This window comes from Gossypium hirsutum, chromosome A01 (genome assembly GCF_007990345.1).
Source record: "Gossypium hirsutum isolate 1008001.06 chromosome A01, Gossypium_hirsutum_v2.1, whole genome shotgun sequence".
Lineage (NCBI taxonomy): Eukaryota > Viridiplantae > Streptophyta > Magnoliopsida > Malvales > Malvaceae > Gossypium > Gossypium hirsutum.
In genome coordinates, this window is record NC_053424.1 from 107,623,491 (window position 1) to 107,628,598 (window position 5,108).

Sequence of the window (5,108 nt, forward strand, 5' to 3'; positions counted from 1 at the left end):
GACCCATTAGTGGTAAGATTCTTTAACATTGAAGATATCGAAGATACCTGGGATGCAAGTGAAGTGAGAGCGTCCACTTCATGGATTCCAACAACTCGTCTTCCTAACATTGCTCGATTGGTTGGCCACTGAAAATTGTTATTGACAATCCTCTCGATGATTTCATAAGCCTCATTGTAAGACTTAATTAAGATAGCACCATTAGCAGAAGCATCTACTACCATCCTTGTGTGAGCGTTGAGACCATTGTAAAATGTCTCAAGTTGGATGCAATGCGGAATTCCGTGATGAGGGCACTTTTGTAATAACTCTTTGAATCTTTCCCATGCCTCATACAAGGACTCATCATCCATTTGTTGGAAAGCAGTAATCTCATTTCTCAGCTTAGCAATCTTGCTAGGCGGGAAATACTTCAAAAGAAATCTCTCTGCTAACTCTTGCCATGTAGAAATCGAGTTTGGTGGTAGTAAGTTTAACCAGGCTCGAGCTCTATCCCTCAGCAAGTACGGGAATAGTTTTAATCATAATGCATCTTCGGGTACTCTGGCTAGCTTGAAAGAGTCGCTCACATTCATAAACAGTCTTAAATGAAGATGAGGATCTTCAGTAGGCATTCCATTTAACTGGCCCACTATCTGAACCATCTGGAACATGACTGGCTTCAACTCGAATTGTTGTGCCTCAATCTCAGGTCTTCCAATACCTGGATTAATGTCATTAAAAACTGGCACGGCATATTGTTGTAAAGGTCTATCCCTATCATCAGCAATAAGGATAGGATTTTGTGCAAGGTTTGCTCCGTTTCTTTGATTGATATTCTCGAAATTCATCTCTTCGGTCCTTCTCTGGTTCGCTTGTCTTCTTCGTTGGTGAAAGGTTCGTTCTATTTCAGGGTCCACTGGGAGTAAGTCGATAATTCAGTCAATACTCATAAACACCTGAAATAATCAGAGAAGAATTAATTAAGTAAGTAAAATTGAATAGGAAAATAAAAGAACCAAAATGTAAAAATAAATTCACAAATAATGCTTTTTTTAAAACAGTCCCCGGCGACGACGCTAAAAACTTGGAACGGTGGAAATGTGCAAGTGTACACAATCGTAACAAGTAATAAAGTGACAAGTAAATGTCGAGTTATCGTACCCACAGGGACTGTAAAAAGTGATATTTATGAAATTAATTAAAACACTTTGGTGAGGTAAAAATGATTTTGGTTTGAAAAGAGTGATTTATAAACTAAGATTTTAAAACTAAGCAAACAATTTAAATAAATTAAAAGAGTTCTAGTGCACGATTTCAATTAAGATTTAATCAAGATGATATAATTGTGTTGGATTAATTATACCTTTTTAACTTAGAAATATTAACTTCGTGCTTATGCTGTTATGAATAAATTCACGGCAACCCAGTAATTTGCTAACTTATAAACATATTTACTAATTAAAAAAATTCCATTTATCTCTTGAACATATCCCTATGCCAATTCAACCGACTAAACATATTTAATAAAGTAAACATGCTATTGCACATACATACTTATTGAATTAAATTATCTCTCGCATATTCCTATGTCGATTCAACCAATTAATTCAACTTAATAAACATGTAAAAGATTATGTGAAGTAACAAAGTAGCCATACCTTGAAACAATTTAATCACAACAATCTTACAAGTTATGCAAGGCATATGTATCGCCAAATACAATGCTAATTTAATTTTCAGTTACCTTAGAAGAATTAAACATGCACTGATTAAGTACTGAGTCCATTAATTGCAATTTCAATTCGTTTTAACAATTAATTCTTTAGTTATCTAAACAATTATAATGCCAGATAACCTAAACATGATTTTACTTAATCAAGCATTTCACTGAGGCCTATAACAGCATAAACACTATTTTAATAATTCAAGTAGGCAAAATATAATCAACCCAACACGAATTAAATTCAAGCTAAATTGATTAAAATAACCATTTCAACAACAATATTTTTCATAGATATGTTCATCATAAAAACAACAGAAATTAAAAAGAAAGGGAACAGAAAGCAAATCCAGTGTTTCTCTGCGGCTTGACTGTTGCTCCGTTCTTAGTCTCCGTTGTCTTCGTCGAGCAAGGCTTCTATGAATCCTTTATTGCTGCCCAAGATGGCTTAAAAACACCTCTTTCTCAAGAGAGGAAATCGGCACAAGAGAAAGGGAAAATGGGATGGAGAAATGGAGAGGAAACTTTGAGAGAAGTGAAGAGAGGATGAGAGAATGTTGTGGAATGAGGGATGTTGAGGGATGCTTTGAAATGGGAAGCATAGGGTGGATTTTATAGCTGAAGAGGGCCGCTAAAAATAGAAAATTCAGCAGCCAAGAGAGCCCTCGCATGGCCGGCCACACACATGGCAAGGTTGAAGCTTTCAACCTTGCTAAAAATAGGCTGGGGGAAATCTACAAAGCCTAAAATAAAGGTGGGGTTTGAACGTAATTTGGAGGTTTTTCAAGGGCCTTTTTGCAAGAATATTTTATCAGCTAATTTTCTGATTTGGGTCAGCCAATGGACGGTTCTGGTCAGCCCAATTAGTGGCTTGTTCGGCTCACTTCATTCGGTTCAACCAATACGGTTCACTAGGCCCTTTCTTCATAATTAATTAAAATTAATTCATTTAGCCTAAATTAAATAGGAAATAAATTAAAATTAATTTAATTATGAATTAATACACATTTCTGGACCGTCTTGGGCTAGAAATTAATTGGCCTCTATACTTCAAATTGCTCTCGATTTTGTTCTTCTCGCAGTGCTCACCGGGCCCTTTTTCTCCAATTATGTAATTCTGTCAAAAATAACCAAATTTAATCAAAATTAACTACAAAATTAATTAAAGTTCATAATGTTTATATTTTTAACATAAGTTAATTATTTTTATAATATTTAATGATTTTTTGACAAGAATTTAACCGAATTTGCATAAATTTAAATAAAATTGGGTATGAAAAAGTATATAATTTTTTCTGTTTCTAAAGACATAGTTCCAATGTATCCTTATGAACGATTTCCTGTAAAGAATCTTGAGTAGCATGATCAATAGAATCAATAAAATAGCAGGAGTCATTTTGTTCTCTAGAAAATCTCATGGCATCATAAATTTTAAAGATAATCTCTTCGTCACCTCCCTAAGCTCAAGTTTACCGTCACCCACATCAATAATAGCCCTAGCAGTGGCTAAAAATGGGCGAACCAAAATTAAAGGCACCTCAACATCTTCATCCATGTCAAGCACAACAAAATCAATAGGGAATATAAATTTATCTACTTTTACTAGTACATCTTTAATAACATCCCCAGGATATTTAACAGATCTATCAGTTAGTTGAATACTCATCCTAGTAGGTTTTGGTTCCCCAAGGCCAAGTTGCTTGAACGTTTTGTAAGACATCAAATAAATGCTAGCGCCTAAATCAGCTAGTGCCTTCTCAACATTTAAACTACCAATTAAGCAGGGAATAGAAAAACTTCCTGGATATTTCAGTTTGGTTGGAAATTTATTTTGGAGTATGGCCAAGCACTCCTCATTGAGTTCTACTGTAGACAACTCTTCAAACTTCCTTTTATTTGTTAGAAGCTCCTTCAAAAATTTTACATATGTAGGCATCTACGAGATAGCTTCAACAAAAGGTAAATTAATATGCAGCTGTTTAAAAAGTTCAAGAAATTTACCGAATTGTGCATCCATGCAGTCTTTCTTTAACTTTACTGGATATGGGATTGATGGTTTATATTCCCTCAACACCGATTTTTCATTGATTTCGGGTTTTACCTCCTCATCCTCTTTCCTATCAGCTTCTTGTGGTAACTTCTTTTTAGATTCAGTTAACACTTTCCCACTCCTTAGGGTAACTACTTTCACGTGCTCTTTTGGGTTGGGTTCAGTGTTACTAGGTAGGCTCCCTTGTGGTCTCTCTGAAATCATCTTAGCCAGCTATCCTATTTGATTCTCGAGCCCTTGAATCGATGCTTGTTGATTTTAAGTGCAGTTTCAGTGTTTTGAAAATGGGTTTCTGCCACTGAAATAAACTTCGTCATCATCTCTTCAAGGTTTGGCTTTTTCTCTTGCTAGTAAGGTTGTTGTTGGAAGCATGGAGGGGGTGGTAGTCTCTGATTTCCTTGGCCTTCCCATGAGAAGTTTGGGTGGTTCCTCCAACCTGCATTGTAAATGTTACTGTAAAGATTATTTTGAGGTCGAGGATTATTACCCATATAATTTATTTGCTCGTTCTCCATGCTGGGGCCGAAGGGTAAAAATTTTGAATTGCCTATTCCACCTCCACTCGTGTCACACTATATCACCGGATGTACATGAGTAGAACCACTTAGACCGTCAATCTTTTTATTCAAGAGTTCTACCTAGTTTGATAACATGGAGACTGCATCTAAGTTGAAAACACCGGCTGATTTCGTAGGCTTTGTTCTCATAACTTGCCATTAATAATTATTCAGTGACATCTCTTCAATGAAATCATAAGCCTCCTCAGGTTTTTTTTATTTATGGTTCCACCGAAGCTGCATCGATAGTTTGCTTAGTTGAGTGGTTCAAACCGTTGTGAAAAGTTTGAACCTGTAGCAATAAAGGTAACCCATGGTGAGGGCATATTCTTAGTAAGTCTTTATACCTCTCCTATGCGTCGTATAAAGTTTCTAAATCCATCTGCACAAAAGAAGAGATATTGTTCCTCAATTTAGCTATCTTAGCTGGTGGAAAGCACTTTAGTAGAAACTTCTCGGTCATCTCTTCCCAAGTAGTGATTGAACCTCGTGGTATGGAGTTCAACCACTGCTTAGCCTTATTTCTTAACGAGAAGGGAAATAGCCTTAGGCGAATGGCATCGTAAGAAACACCGTTGATCTTGAAAGTGTCGCAAGATTCCAGAAAGTTGGCCAAATGAGTGTTTGGATCCTCATCTTACAAACCATCGAATTGAATAAACTGTTGGATCATCTGAATTGTATTTGACTTTAGTTCAAAATTGTTTGCAACAACGGTACGTCGAACAATACTTGATTCAGCCTCAGTGAGATTAGACTTAGCATAATCGTACATAGTAGAGGAGCAGGATTCTGATTT

The 5,108-nt window shown here is 36.0% G+C and overlaps 2 non-coding genes across 2 annotated transcripts; both read left to right on the forward strand.

The window, feature by feature from the left end:
• Window positions 1–279: 279 nt before the first annotated feature.
• Window positions 280–386, forward strand: LOC121206409 (small nucleolar RNA R71). Its single transcript, XR_005901463.1, has one exon. It is a non-coding gene; the product is annotated as a small nucleolar RNA R71 (small nucleolar RNA).
• A 4,231-nt stretch (window positions 387–4,617) lies between these two features.
• LOC121207823 (small nucleolar RNA R71) lies at window positions 4,618–4,724 on the forward strand. The gene has a single exon (XR_005902938.1). It is a non-coding gene; the product is annotated as a small nucleolar RNA R71 (small nucleolar RNA).
• The last annotated feature ends 384 nt before the right edge of the window (window positions 4,725–5,108 follow it).